The 15,000-nt window shown below is 52.7% G+C and overlaps 1 long non-coding RNA gene, 1 other non-coding gene and 1 pseudogene across 2 annotated transcripts in view; 2 read left to right on the forward strand and 1 right to left on the reverse strand.

Moving 5' to 3' along the window:
- The window catches only part of LOC126474987 (uncharacterized), a 234,542-nt gene that overhangs the window by 18,947 nt on the left and 200,595 nt on the right, over positions 1–15,000 (reverse strand). The gene's annotated exons all lie outside the window — the stretch shown is intronic.
- LOC126476449 (5.8S ribosomal RNA) lies at positions 12,862–13,016 on the forward strand. Its single transcript, XR_007586983.1, has one exon. It is a non-coding gene; the product is annotated as a 5.8S ribosomal RNA (ribosomal RNA).
- The window catches only part of LOC126475646 (large subunit ribosomal RNA), a 4,573-nt pseudogene continuing 2,777 nt past the window's right edge, over positions 13,205–15,000 (forward strand).

A 15,000-nucleotide genomic window follows, 5' to 3' on the forward strand; every position in this document is an offset into this window, starting at 1 on the left:
AATCCCATCTTGACCGGTTCACCGCTTGGTGCAACCAGTGGTTGCTCAAGGTCAATCCTTCCAAAACCCAGGCGATCATTGTAGGCAAAACCACTCCCTCCTTCCGCCTCCTTGATTTCTATCTCACCGTTTATGGCCGTCCCTTCGCTCTCGCCCCCACCCTTAAGTACCTTGGCGTCACCCTCGACCGTCGCCTCTCCTGGACTCCCCATCTCCAGACAATCCAAGCCAAGGCACGTTCCCGACTCCGTCTCCTCAAACTCCTTTCCGGCCGAACGTGGGGTCTGGACCCCTCCACCATCCTCCACACCTATAAGTCCCTTATCCGCCCTATCCTCTGTTACGCTCATCCAGCCTGGATCTCCGCCCCCCCTTCCTTTTATAAATCCCTCCAAATCCTTGAACGCCATGCTCTCCGCCTTGCCTATCGCATCCGTCTCCCTTCCCCCACGCGGATCCTGTATGACCTTATCCCCTTCCCCCACCTCCTCCTCTTCCTCGAAAGGATACGAATCCTATACACCTCCCGTAAACTCGATCCACCTCACCCGCTCGTCTCCCCGGTCCTCTCCCACCCCCGCCCGCTGCCGCGCCTGTACTCCCATGTCCCACCCGGTCTCCATCTCTCCACCCTCCTTACCCTCTCCCAAGGTGGCTTCCGCCAGCTCCCCCTCCCTGATGATGTCCTCCTCCCCTGCATCTACCCCTCCTATCAACTTTGATCCTCCCCCCCCCCTCCTGTGTCCTTTCCTTCAGGCACCCTCCCTCCCCCCCCTTTTTCCCTTCCCTTCTCTTTCCTTTCCCCCCTCCCTCCTACCCTCTCCTCCGGGCTTCACTCCCCCTTCCTCCCTCCCCCTCTCTCCTTTGCCCATGGCATCTCTGCTCTCCCCTCTCCCATTTCCCCTTCCTCCTCCTCCACCTCCTCTCTTGGCAGGTCCCCGGACTCGTACACGCTGAGTGGACATTCGCGCGCCGGAGATCATCGCCATCAGTGTCTCGTGTGTGCCGTCGTGTTTCGTGTTCAGTGTTCCCGTCATACTCCATCGTTCACCTGTGCCATCGCCATCTTCAGTGTTAGTGCGTCGTGACAACAGTTTGTAGTGAATTTTCGTCAAGTGTGAACGGCTCCGTGTTTGTCTTTATGTGTCTACTGTTTTATTACCCACCATTATGTCACATTTGTGTATTCTTTCTGTTCTATCTTTATCTCCTCTACGGCTGAAGAGCGGCGTACCATGCTGCTGACAGCCTGCCTGTTTGTACGGGTTTGAAAATACCAATAAAGAAAAAAAAAAAAAAAAGAGTTATGTCCAATAGGCGACATTCCCACTGTCCCTATACACGAGCTCCAACATGTACCACTTACGAGCTACAGACGCCATCGCGTTGCTCACTGTACGGATTCCGATGCTGAGCGATCAGCTAGGAGGCGCCCCATCCATGTCGGTCCCCATGGGCGTTGCACTCGCAGTCGCAAAAACTCGGGGCAATGGCTAAGTGCGCTCCTCAGTACATTACTCGGAAGAGTAATTAGGGTTCGAGCCCCCCTATGTGGGAAGAGTCTTTCTCGGCACTGATCCCCCGGCAGAGTGTAGCTTACCCCAACCCAGACATGTGACGTTGTCACACTATCGGTATTGACTAATAGACTGATCATGCATAATCATTTGCCATACACCGGGGGAAGCTGCCGAGAGGAGTAGCTTCGTAGTGGAGTAGCACTTTTACTACTGTACACACTTAGAAAAGTTTCCACTGCAACTACATTAACCTTATACACGGCGCTGATTAGTAATAGATGCACACCCAACAGAATACAGATGATATATACAACTGACCCTATACATGCTGAAAGTCTGTGCTCACAATGACAACCACACGTCAGCCAGACACTCTTATCACACACTACTCTCTGCCTGTAACAGACACACAGACAATATGTAAGCACCAGCATGGAACAACATCCAGTGCATCCTCTCCGACACATTGCACCATCCACACTATCATAACCAGACCGGGAGGTCCACTCAGAAAACAGAATATCCCACTCTTCCGACAACCACCATTGCTCAGGTATGCCACCAACACCCACACATGTCCAACACAGGGGTGCACCCAACATCACTACACTACCTCGTGTCACAGCACATAAACAATGGCAGGAATGAAAGACGCAGGTCTGCCACTCGCCTGCCACAAGCTCGGAACTGGAGCGCCGCCTCCCATGAGCCAAAATTGCTTCCTGACGTAACGTATCTGATGATGCCGCAGGTATCCACTTACTATAATCACTATGAACGAACCTGCCGCCGCCGCGCAACCCCCCCCAATACACCATGCCTTACGACAGTGTGTGCCTTAACCTAACCCATGTTGTGCCTTAACATAACCCATGTTGTGCCTTAAACTAACCCACGTTGTGCCTTAACCTAACCCACATTGTGCCTTAACCTCACCCATGTTGTGCCTTAACCTAACCCACGTTGTGCCTTAACCTAACCCACGTTGTGCCTTAACCTAACCCATGTTGTGCCTTAACCTAACCCACGTTGTGCCTTAACCTAACCCACGTTGTGCTTTAACCTCACCCACGTTGTGCCTTAACCTCACCCACGTTGTGCCTTAACCTCACCCACGTTGTGCCTTAACTTAACCCACGTTGTGCCTTAACAGAACCGATTGTGCCCTAACCCAACCCACGTTGTGCCCTAACCCAACCCACGTTGTGCCCTAACCCAACCCACGTTGAGCCCTAACCAAACCCACGTTGTGCCCTAACCCAACCCACGTTGGGCCCTGACCCAACCCACGTTGGGCCCTAACCCAACCCACGTTGAGCCCTAACCAAACCCACGTTGTGCCCTAACCCAACCCACGTTGGGCCCTGACCCAACCCACGTTGGGCCCTAACCCAACCCACGTTGGGCCCTAACCCGCTCTGTAATTGTCATACGACTCAAATTAGTGTAGTGTTGCCTAACTGCAACCCTCGCAATATAGTTTGCTACTCGCACTGCCCAGTCCCCTGTGTATCGCTTCATGTTAAACACCTTGCAGCTATACACTATAATGTGGATGGCAGCAGGACGTACATGCCGCCCCCCTCCCCCTCCTCCCGTCCCCCCTGCCTTCGTAAAGTGGTCGGTGAGTATTTTGCATGTTCAATGCCTTTCGCAGTTGTTCATTCGCATTTGCATGGCGTTGTGGTACGGCGTGTGTCAACTGTCCGCTGATGTCGAATGTCTAAATCACACACTGTACTGCACATCGGTCCTCATGTACTGAATGATACATTGTGGCACATGTGTGACCGTACAACGACCGCGCCAACAACGGCGAACCATACGGTCCAAATGTTGTGCACTCAGCTACATGTCGTCTCCCTATAAGAGCTGGATTGTGGTGTGGTATGCCCCGTATGGCGATCAGCATGAGCCGTCTGTTGATGTAGTGGCGCGTGTATTCAGACGTAGTCGTCTCTTCTCACACAACGTGATAGCATGGTGCACTGCGTTCCACATCTGCGACATGGGGCAGAGGCCGGTTGACAGTCGTTCGCGCAATGGACATCGCATACATACGGGGGCCACCTTCCACGTGTTCTCTAGGCGTGCACATGTTGTTGCGTGTATGTGGGCAGACGTAGTGTGTCGTGACACCTGACACAGGCATGCAATAATCGTTGAATTTGCAAATGGCGATGGACGTCTACGTTTGCTCGTGAAGTTACGCAAATGAACAACTGGTAACCCGTTGTGGTGCGGTTGTTCTCGCTAGAGGTGGATCAGTGATGGCGACGATCGGTTGAGCTACCAACCGGTTGTTTCAGCGATACCCACCATGCCCACGAATGTGCGTGGCATCTGGGTGTGAAGCGATACGCGGCGGTGGCCACGTGGGACCGTCCCTGGCGGGTAAGGGGGGGCCGCCTGGAGTGCCGGCCGCGCGGTGCGTGGGCGCACGCGCTACAGCCGGCTTGTGGGGGCGGCCAGTGGCTGCCGCGCCGGCCGACGGACGCGGCAGGCGGCGCAGCTGCGCGCTGGCGCACCCTGCGCGCGGCGCCGTGCGGCCAACGTATGTCCTCGCGGGCCCGGTGCGAAGCGCGGTGCACATCTGCAGTGTGCTGGTCCGATTGAGGACTGTGTGCGTTGAGGATGCGCCGCCGCCCGGCGCTTGGCGCCGCGACGCCATCTGCTGCTCGGTCGCCCCAGCGGTTCTCGCTGGTGTTTGAATCGCAGATGTGCGGACGTATTGGCGCGTGCGCTGTGCTGGGAGAGTTCGCTTCGGCACCCAAGTGGGGCTTTTTGTCCTTCTGTGGCGCTGGCGTTGGAGCTGCCGGTCACCGTAGGTGGCGCGTGTTGTCTCCCGCCGACAATGCCACGACAGCACGCTCCCAGGCCTCTGTCGGCAGCGGCAAGCTCAGTTGGGAGCATGGGTGGTCGCACCTAAATGGTGTACTCGCCTAACGCCGGGCGTTTGCGCATCTCCCGAATCCGACCAGGTACTTAGGACGGCGCTGCGCGCCGCCGGGACCTGAGAGGGTTTCGAGGTGTATTGTGCAGGGGAGCTCAGCCTCCTCCTGTGTGCAGAATAATTGAGCGGACGCTTGCGTGTTCGCGCGGGCCCCCGGGACACACTCCCGGGTGGCCGGCTGTTCAGCTCTAGTTGATGCAGCTCCCTGGTTGATCCTGCCAGTAGTCATATGCTTGTCTCAAAGATTAAGCCATGCATGTCTCAGTACAAGCCGCATTAAGGTGAAACTGCGAATGGCTCATTAAATCAGTTATGGTTCCTTAGATCGTACCCACGTTACTTGGATAACTGTGGTAATTCTAGAGCTAATACATGCAAACAGAGTCCCGAGTTGTGGTCACTTGTGGTGGCATTCTCTAGGACTCTCCAATTTTGAATAAAGTTAGCCATATTTGGTGTTACAAGGGTCACAAGGTGACATCGCCTGGGCTAGGTTAGATGGGCCCAGACCGCTGAACGACTGGGGGACCGACCCACCACCTGAGTAGGAGTGGGTCCTCGGCCTTCTGGTGAAAGCTCGGGCAAGTAGGCGGCGAAGGGCGATGGGTGCATCCGCCTCTCCGGAGTGCGGGGTGCAGTTGCCGAGGAGCGTCGTGTGAAATCGTCGACGACGGGGCCATCGATATGGACCAGTGAGCTGGTGACGGCGCGCTGAATCCGGCAGCTCTGTAGTGCCCTTGACCTAGGGGCGAGGTCGGTGGGTGAGGTGCAGAAGTCCCTCCCCATGCCAGAGGAGCCGGTCCGGGGCAAGAGACGGGGTCCCACTTCTTTTCATCACTCGTTCATAATGGCGACAACAGAGACGAGTGATACTAGTGCGCCTTCGAGAGCTTTTTTTGCGCCTGATCCCTCTCCACAGGACGAGGCGGGACAGGCAGTAGAGTATTACACAGTAATGCAGAGGCATTGTAAAATTACGCTGCTCCTGGAACAAAGCATTAAAAATGGCAAGATAAGTCAGGCAGCAATCTTGCAGATAAAAAATGAATTGGCTGCATGGGCAATTGCTCATGCTAAGTTAGAAGGAAGAGTAGAGGAGCTAGAGAGAGAAAACACACGGATGAGACAACAATAACAATAACAACAACAACAACAACAACAACAACTGAGCAAGACCGGGGCGGCGGTGGCAGCACAAGCCCCCAGACAAAACAACACTAAAGAGACAATAGACAGGGCAACAAAGAAACAGGAGACGGCAGTCTTCCTTAAGACCCTACCTGGAAAAGATACAAGCGTAAAAAGAATCCAGGAACTTCTGACCACAACAATAGACCCAGTAAAAGACAAAATAAAGATAAAACGAATCAAACAAAGCCGCAACTCGGTGATTGTGGAAGTTGCGTCTGAAGAGGACAAAAACAAACTGCTTGAAAATCCTAAATTGAATGCAGTAGTGAAATGTGAACCCCCAAAAACGAGGAACCCCTTGGTCATATTTATGACGTTCCTACCGTAATGACCAATGAAGAGCTGTCTGAGGCAATCAGAAAGCAAAACTTTGAGGACATAGATGAAAAAGAATTTCAAAACAGTTTCAGACTAAGATTTAAGATGGGTCCTCGGGACCGTGATGTCGTACATCACGTCGCCGAGGTCTCCGCAGCAATGTGGAGGAAAATTACGGTACTGGGCAGACTATACGTGGGATTCCACGCTATAAATACTTAAGATTACATTGTGGTACCTCGTTGCCACAACTGTGGCGGCTTGGACCACATTCTGAGGCATTGCACCAGGGGGTCGGCTTGCTCCAAATGTGGTGATAACAGACACACCCAGAAAGACTGTAAGGCCACAGGTGTCTGCATCCCATGCAAGAGTCGTGGCAAGAAGTCTTGTGGAGCCACAGGACGAAATTGCCCTATCTACAGGATGCTCGAACAGAGGTTGATTTCCCGCATCGATTATGGCTGAAAACGGCATACCATGCAGGATGCCAAAGCATAAATCTCCGAGCAAAAGGAGGAGGGATGCAATGAGAGCAAGTAGATTCAGGAATTTCCTGAAGTCGCTTATCAGTGTCGACGTACCAACAGTCGACAAATCTATACAAACTGAGACCCCTACAAGGGACATTGGAATACAAATTGAGCTCTCCTCAGAGGTTAGAGCACCCTCCTCCCAATGCCGGGATAAGCTGCCGATTAAAAATCCACAACGGCAAGAGCATCCTGTGGTAGTGACAGACAATGTTGTAAAACCCGTCCAAGAAAGGACAATAACGAGTTCCACTGCCAACTCCAACACCAAAGATAGCCTGGTGGTTAGGTTGCCTCCCGGGGACCCGGTGAGGGTGTACCCAAACCTTGAGTACACCATGCAGCTAGCTAGACTGGAGCAGCCAACAACCCTGACCACTGCATTGCGTCACATGGTCCAAGTAGGACATGAGTACGGACGAAGGGTAACCTTCTCGGTGATGGAGGCTGTGGATAGAATACAATTAAAGTCGGTGAACCTCCCCACTGACTTCGGAGCACTGCGAGACCTACTCATAAAAGTGTATGACAGACGAGGAGAGAAATTTGATTTAGATGAAATTTACAAACAATCAGTGATGGCAAACGGACGACTGGCATATGACTGGAACAAACTTTGGCCACATGACCACATACATACTTATTTTCCATGACGACTAGAATAAAAATTGGACAACTAAATACTCACAACAGTCGACTAGTAATGCAGGAGCTCCGAAAGGAAGTGGTGGAGAGGAGACTAGATGTACTCTGTTTACAGGAGCCGTACTCTCTGGCTTGAAAAGTTGCGTTCACTGCCGCAACATGGCAAATTGTCAGCAGCGGGGACAACCCCAGAGCGGCTATTTTGATAACAAACACCACACTGCGTGCAACACCTCTGTCGCAATATTCCAATAGTCACTGCAACGTCGTGGAGATACAATCTCCTTCCGGAATTATCATTATCATCAATATGTATTTTCAGTACAGTGATAAAATTGAACAATACTTAGATCACCTAGCGAGTGTTGCCACGGCGTTGCGGGGACGCAAAATCATTATAACTGCCAATATAAACGCCAAATCCCCCCTATGGTACAGTGGCACAAGGGAAGAAAATGGTGCTAAAGCAGAGGCGACGATAATGGCTCTTCAACTGGTGGTGGCAAACAGACCAGGTAATCCCCCCACCTATGTGGCGGGAGGAGGACAGGGCACCAACATAGACGTGACGCTGGTCACGCCGAACGCATTGAACATGTTACAAGAGTGGAGAGTGGAAGACAATGCCACCACCAGTGATCACAATTTAATCACTTTCACTATAGGAGGCAGAGAGTGCCGCTGGGCCATGGGGTGGGAGGTGAAAGAAATTTCAGAAAAACAGATTGGGAACGCCTAGCCAGAGAGTGCGACATTCCTCCATTACCAGAAGGAGACGCAAGACAGGACTTCAACGTGGACGACAGAGCCGAGGGACTGGTACGAGCAGTAACAAGGGCGATTAAAGCGGCCGTACCAACCAGGAGGAGGGCTGTGGCGGCCACATCGGCACCATGGTCAGCCGAGCTGCAAGAACTACGTCAGTCTGTTAGAAGACTGAGGAAGCACTACCAGCACAGTGTCGTCTGGTGGGAAAATCAAAGATGGCTACAGTTATACCGGGAGGCAAAGGACAACTTTCAAAGAGAGCTACAGAAGACCAGAATAAACAGCTGGGAAAGTTTTGTAACTAACCAGCTGGCCCTCGATCCTTGGGGTGTACCATATGGACTGGTGAGGGAGAAAATCCGCTCCCCAACAATGATATCAACGCTCAGGCACTTCGAGGGAGTGACGGAATCCTGGCAGGAAACTGCTGAGGTCCTCCTTCAGTCGCTGCTGCCTGACGATGACAGGAATAATGACACCAAAGAGCAGCATCAATTACGAAATGAAAACCTTCATAGGTACGTAAATGACGAAGCAGTCCTCCCCCTCACAGAAGAGGAAGTTACTGCTCTTATCAAGTCCTTAAAGAGAGGGAAAGCCCCCGGACCAGACGGCATTGTGGCGGAGGTGGTGCAGTTCTTGGCCCCACAACTAGTTGCCCCACTTACACATCTTTATAATGCATGCCTTAGACAAGGCAAATTTCCTAAACCATGGAAAACCGCAGATGTGGTAATCATCAAGAAAGGCCCCGAGAAGGACCCTGCTGAGGCCAAGTCCTACAGGCCCATTTGCCTGTTGGACGGCTTCGGCAAACTCCTTGAAAAGTTGTTAGTGAACAGACTGACTGCTCACCACATGCTGCAGGGGATGAGCGACAGGCAATTCGGTTTTAGGCCGGGGCGATCAGCATCTGATGCAATCGCCCTGGCGGCCGAGGTCTGCAGCTCAGCCCTGTGTAAGTATGTTGTTGGCATCATGGTGGATATCAGTGGCGCCTTCGACAACCTGTGGTGGCCTTCCCTCTTCTCCTGCCTTCGGGAGAAGGAGTGTCCAGGGCTGCTATATGGGTGTTTGAGGAGCTATTGTGAAGACCGGGAGGTATGGCTATCATCCCCTAGCGGGAAAGTCCGGAGAACCATCACCAAGGGCTCTGTGTTGGGTCCCCTTTTTTGGGACATCCACATGGAGCCTCTTCTGGAAAGCCTGCAACGGAGCGCAGAAGTGCTAGAGGTGATAGCCTACGCTGACGACCTCCTCCTGCTGGTCGGCGGCCGAAGTCGCGAGGATATAGAACCTAAAATAGAGCGAGCACTAAATAAACTACAACTATGGTGCCGAAACACCAAAATGACGATCTCACCAACCAAGTCGACTTACCTACTACTTAAAGGACAATTAACGAGAAACCCGACTGTGAGAATTGACAGTACGCCCGTTCTACGGAGACGAGAAACGCGCTACCTAGGAATCATCATCGATGAAAGGTGGAACTTTGCAAGGCACATAGAAACCGTAACCCAGAAAGCCCTACAATTATTAAATAACCTGATTTCTATAGGACACAAGAGGTTCCACCTCCCGCCTCATTTAATCAAGCTTTACCACAATAGTATACTTACATCAATAGTGGGTTACGGCTCAGGAGTCTGGGCTCACAGGCTCACGAGGGTGGTGCCTGCCGTGACGGTGAGGAGAGTACAAAGAAACAAGATATTAAGGTCCGTGGGAGCATATAGAACTTATCCGAGTGGAGCACTGCTAGTCATAATGGGGCTCTGCCCCTTAGATATTAAGATTAGGGAACAGGCCGCTTGGTACTGGGCCAGAAAGGGTATTAACACCAAAGTAGAGGAGATTATGGGGGTAATAGTCAGGGAAAAAGGGGAGATAAGGGAAAGAGGGATAGATCTATGGCAGGAGATATGGGAGTCGGACGAAACTGGTAGAAGAACTTTTCAGCTCCTACCAGACGTCAAGGAAAGACTAAAAATGAAGTATTTTGAGCCAACAAGGGGTTTGTTCCACTTTCTCACCGGTCATGGCCCATATCCGACTTATCTAAGTCGGTTTGGGAAAAGGGCGACGCCTGCGTGCGACTGTGGCGCACCGGAGGGTACTCCTGACCATGTGGTTTACGAGTGCCCCCTCTTCGATGATGTAGCCGGGACACTGAGACGACAGCTACCAAATACAAATACCTATGACCTTTTGAGACAAGAAGAGACCTTTCAAAGACTAAACTTGCTAGCAAACGAGGTATCACAAAAAGTATTAAAAACTTTTTTGAGAGACCTACACGCCTAGTTAGATAGAAAACACCGATTGCGACCATAGCTCCAGTCCCATACCGCCCATTCGTGGATAGGTCGACTTCACAGTTGGAATCCGCCACGACCGGGACTAGGGGGACTGGCGTGATCCCGAATAGTGACAACGCACCAACCATGACGTAGAATAGGAAGTAGATTTAGGCAATTAGAATAGGATAGTAAATTAGGAACCTGCAGCGATAAACCACCCTTGCCTGCCCTGTGCCAGGGGCACGCCCATAGGGATTAGCTCTATGGGCAAGGCTTCCAAGTAGGTTTATATAATTACACTGGCACAATTGTAACGCTGCAGGCAGTTAGCACTAACCCCTTTGTAGTAACTAGAAATCAAGCCAACTTAAAATAAGAAGTAGTCAGCCTAAGTACTAATCGTATAACTGTCTGTAACTAAGTAATGTAGAAGCTGCTATTGTATAAAGTACAAACATAGGACCCACTAATCAATAAGGTAGTGGGTCAATCTTATATCATTATTATTATTATATTAAGAAATAAATTTTTTTTTTTAAAAAAAAAAGAAAAAAGTTAAAACCAAAGAAAACAGAGTCCCGACCAGAAATGGAAGGGACGCTTTTATTAGATCAAAACCAATCGGTCGGCTCGTCCAGTCCGTTTGCATTGCTGACTGAATAACTTTGGGCTGATCGCACGGTCCTCGTACCGGCGACGCATCTTTCAAATGTCTGCCTTAATAACTGTCGATGGTAGGTTCTGCGCCTACCATGGTTGTAACGGGTAACGGGGAATCAGGGTTCGATTCCAGAGAGGGAGCCTGAGAAACGGCTACCACATCCAAGGAAGGCAGCAGGCGTGCAAATTACCCACTCCCGGCACGGGGAGGTAGTGACGAAAAATAACGATACGGGACTCATCCGAGGCCCCGTAATCGGAATGAGTCCACTTTAAATCCTTTAACGAGTATCTATTGGAGGGCAAGTCTGGTGCCAGCAGCCGCGGTAATTCCAGCTCCAATAGCGTATATTAAAGTTGTTGCGGTTAAAAAGCTCATAGTGAGATTTGTGTCCCACGCTGTTGGTTCACGCCCATCAGTGTTTAACTGGCATGTATCGTGGGACGTCCTGCTGGTGGGGCGAGCCGAAGGCGTGCGACCACCTCGTGCATGCTCGTGCGTCCCGAGGCGGACCCCGTTGAAATCCTACCAGGGTGATCTTTATTGAGTGTCTCGGTGGGCTGGCACGTTTACTTTGAACAAATTAGAGTGCTTAAAGCAGGCAAGCCCGCCTGAATACTGTGTGCATGGAATAATGGAATAGGACCTCGGTTCTATTTTGTTGGTTTTCGGAACCCGAGGTAATGCATTCGTATTGAAACGTTAGAGGTGAAATTCTTGGATCGTCGCAAGACGAACAGAAGCGAAAGCATTTGCCAAGTATGTTTTCATTAATCAAGAACGAAAGTTAGAGGTTCGAAGGCGATCAGATACCGCCCTAGTTCTAACCATAAACGATGCAAGCCAGCGATCCGCCGCAGTTCCTCCGATGACTCGGCGGGCAGCCTCCAGGAAACTGAAGCTTTTGGGTTCCGGGGGAAGTGTGGTTGCAAAGCTGAAACTTAAAGGAATTGACATAGGGGCACCACCAGGAGTGGAGCCTGCGGCTTAATTTGACTCAACACGGGAAACCTCACCAGGCCCGGGCACCGGAAGGATTGACAGATTGATAGCTCTTTCTTGATTCGGTGGGTGGTGGTGCATGGCCGTTCTTAGTTGGTGGAGCGATTTGTCTGGTTACTTCCGATAACGAACGAGACTCTAGCCTGCTAACTAGTCGCGTGACATCCTTCATGCTGTCAGCGATTACTTTTCTTCTTAGAGGGACAGGCGGCTTCAAGCCGCACGAGATTGAGCAATAACAGCTCTGTGATGCACTTAGATGTTCTGGGCCGCACGCGCGCTACACTGAAGGAATCAGCGTGTCTTCCTAGGCCGAAAGGTCGGGGTAACCCGCTGAACCTCCTTCGTGCTAGGGATTGGGGCTTGCAATTGTTCCCCATGAACGAGGAATTCCCAGTAAGTGTGAGTCATAAGCTCGCGTTGATTACGTCCCTGCCCATTGTACACACCGCCCGTCGCTACTACCGATTGAATGATTTAGTGAGGTCTTCGGACTGGTACGCGGCATTGACTCTGTCGTTGCCGATGCTACCAGAAAGATGACCAAACTTGATCATTTAGAGGAAGTAAAAGTTGTAACAAGGTTTCCGTAGGGGAACCTGCGGAAGGATCATTACCGACTAGACTGCATGTCTTTCGATGTGCGTGTCGTGTCGCGCAACACGCTACCTGTACGGCTCGCAGTAGCCTTGCGCCCCGTGCGGAACCACGCGTGCTTCTCATAACTAAGGGAAATGTTGTGCGGCACGAGCGCTGAAGCTCAGGAGCGGCTGGCCTGCGGCACCTGGCGCCTCGCGCCGGTTTTGAATGACTTTCGCCCGAGTGCCTGTCCGCTCCTGTGTGGAGCCGTACGACGCCCATTGGCCGTGAGGCCGTTGGACACAGAACGCTGGAACAGGGGCCGTCACACGCCTCACTCCCGCCTATGCAACTGTCTTGAAAGAGACAATGGAAACTAAGAAAAGATCACCCAGGACGGTGGATCACTCGGCTCGTGGGGCGATGAAGAACGCAGCAAATTGCGCGTCGACATGTGAACTGCAGGACACATGAACATCGAATTTTCGAACGCACATTGCGGTCCATGGATTCCATTCCCGGGCCTCGCCTGGCTGAGGGTCGGCTACGTATACTGAACCGCGTGGCGTTTGCCCCGCTTCGGAGACATGGGAGTGTCGTGGCCGCCTGTGGGGCAGGCCGCGTCCCCTTAAACGTGCGATGCGCGCCCGTCGCCTGGCGGTTCGCATACCGGTACTTTCTCGGTAGCTTGCACAGCCGGCTGGCGGTGTGGCGTGCGACACCTCGTACAACGACCTCAGAGCAGGCGAGACTACCCGCCGAATTTAAGCATATTACTAAGCGGAAGAAGAGAAACTAACAAGGATTCCGCCAGTAGCGGCGAGCGAACAGGGAAGAGTCCAGCACCGAACCCCGCAGGCTGCTGCCTGTCGTGGCATGTGGTGTTTGGGAGGGTCCACTACCCCGACGCCTCACGCTGAGCCCAAGTCGAACTTGAATGAGGCCACGGCCCGTAGAGGGTGCCAGGCCCGTAGTGGCCGGTGCGAGCGTCGGCGGGAACTCTCCTTCGAGTCGGGTTGCTTGAGAGTGCAGCTCCAAGTGGGTAGTAAACTCCATCTGAGACTAAATATGACCACGAGACTGATGGTGAAAAAGTACCGTGAGGGAAAGTTGAAAAGACCTTTGAGAGAGAGTTCAAAAGTACGTGAAACCGTTCTGGGGTAAACGTGAGAAGTCCGAAAGGTCGAACGGGTGAGATTCACGCCCATCCGGCCACTGGCCTCCGCCCTCGGTAGGACGTCGCAACCCGCTGGGTGCCAGCCTACGGCCCGGTTGTGCAGCCTGTCCTTCCGCGGGCCTCGGTTGCCGTCTGTTGGGCAGAGCCCCGGTGTCCTGGCTGGCTGCCCGGCGGTATATCTGGAGGAGTCGATTCGCCCCTTTGGGCGCTCGGGCTCCCGGCAAGCGCGCGCGGTTCTTCCCGGATGACAGACCTACCTGGCCCGGCCCTGGACCCGTGCCGCTGTTGGCTCGGGATGCTCTCGGGCGGAATAATCGCTCCCATCAGCGGCCCTTCAGCTTTGGACAATTTCACGACCCGTCTTGAAACACGGACCAAGGGGTCTAACATGTGCGCGAGTCATTGGGCTGAACGAAACCTAAAGGCGTAATGAAAGTGAAGGTCTCGCCTTGTGCGGGCCGAGGGAGGATGGGGCTTCCCCGCCCTTCACGGGGCGGCGGCCTCCTCACTCCTGGGGCGTCTCGTCCTCACTGCGAGATGAGGCGCACCTAGAGCGTACACGTTGGGACCCGAAAGATGGTGAACTATACCTGGCCAGGACGATGTCAGGGGAAACTCTGATGGAGGTCCATAGCGATTCTGACGTGCAAATCGATCGTCGGAGCTGGGTATAGGGGCGAAAGACTAATCGAACCATCTAGTAGCTGGTTCCGTCCGAAGTTTCCCTCAGGATAGCTGGTGCTCGTACTAGTCTCATCCGGTAAAGCGAATGATTAGAGGCCTTGGGGCCGAAACGACCTCAACCTATTGTCAAACTTTAAATGGGTGAGATCTCTGGTTTGCTGTATATGCTGAAGCCGCGAGCAAACGACTCGGATCGGAGTGCCAAGTGGGCCACTTTTGGTAAGCAGAACTGGAGCTGTAGGATGAACCAAACGCCGAGTTAAGGCGCCCGAATCGACGCTCATGGGAAACCATGAAAGGCGTTGGTTGCTTAAGACAGCAGGACAGTGGCCATGGAAGTCGGAATCCGCTAAGGATTGTGTAACAAACACCTGCCGAAGCAACTAGCCCTGAAAATGGATGGCGATGAATCTTCGTGCCTATACTCGGCAGTCAGTCTGGCAGTCATGGCTGGTCCTTGCGGCCGGCCGCGAAGCCCTGACGAGTAGGTGGATCGCGGCGGTGGGCGCAGAAGGGTCTGGGCGTGAGCCTGCCTGGAGCCACCGTCGGTGCAGATCTTGGTGGTAGTAGCAAATACTCCACCGAGGCCCTGGAGGGCTAACGCGGAGGAGGGTTTCGATCCTAAGTCCTAGGAGAAATCCGATGTTGATGGGAGCCGTCATAGCA

Source organism: Schistocerca serialis, chromosome 4, assembly GCF_023864345.2.
Source record: "Schistocerca serialis cubense isolate TAMUIC-IGC-003099 chromosome 4, iqSchSeri2.2, whole genome shotgun sequence".
NCBI lineage: Eukaryota > Metazoa > Arthropoda > Insecta > Orthoptera > Acrididae > Schistocerca > Schistocerca serialis.